Genomic DNA, 906 nt, shown 5'->3' with positions numbered 1-906 from the left:
TCTTTAATCATGTAGCACAGCCTCGAGTTCTTTGCTCAGCCTGTTTATCCTTTAAGTAGAGGAAGGCTACTGATTTGTTTGAATTAACTTTATATACAGCCACTTTGCTGAAGTTATCAGGTTTATAAGTTCTCTGGTTGATTTTTAGGGTCACTTAAGTAAACTATCATATCATCTGCAAATAGAGACATTTTGACTTCTTCCTTTCCAATTTGTATCCCTTTGACCTTCTTTTGTTGTCTAATTGCTCTAGCTAGGACTTCAAATACTATATTGAGTACATAGGGAGAAAGTGGGCGGCCTTGTCTGGTCCCTGATCTTAGTAGGATTGCTTCAAGCATCTCTCCACTTGGGCTACTTGGCCTCATCAAAACCTAGTTCTCCCATTACAGCAAGTGCTGGATACCCCATCACACAGGAAAAGCAAGATTTGGATTTTAAATCACATCTCATGATGATGATAGTGATGAAAAAATACTCAATAAAATTATTGGAAACTAAATCCAAGAACACATAAAAATGTTCACCCATCATGATTAACTTGGCTTCATCCCAGGGATGCAGGTTTGGTTCAATATATGGAAATCCATCATTGTAGTTCACTATATAAACACACAAAAAGAAAAAAAAAACACATGATATTCTTAGATGCTGAGAAATCATTTGACAAAATTCAACAACCCTTCATGGTAAAAGTCTTGGAAAGATTAGAAATTCAAGGCCCATACCTAAACTTAGTAAAAACATTATACAACAAACCAGTAGCCAACAACAAACTAAATGGAGAGAAACATTATTACCAATTTACATGGTGATTTAATCTCCAAAACAAAAGAAATATTTATGAAGAACTTAAGGAAAACTAGAGTGTTTAAAATAAATTATTTTTACAACTACAAAAAGCTA

The sequence above is a fragment of the Mus caroli genome, unplaced genomic scaffold (genome assembly GCF_978045245.1).
Source record: "Mus caroli unplaced genomic scaffold, Mus_caroli_1 scaffold_5, whole genome shotgun sequence".
NCBI lineage: Eukaryota > Metazoa > Chordata > Mammalia > Rodentia > Muridae > Mus > Mus caroli.
This window is presented reverse-complemented; position numbering follows the sequence as displayed.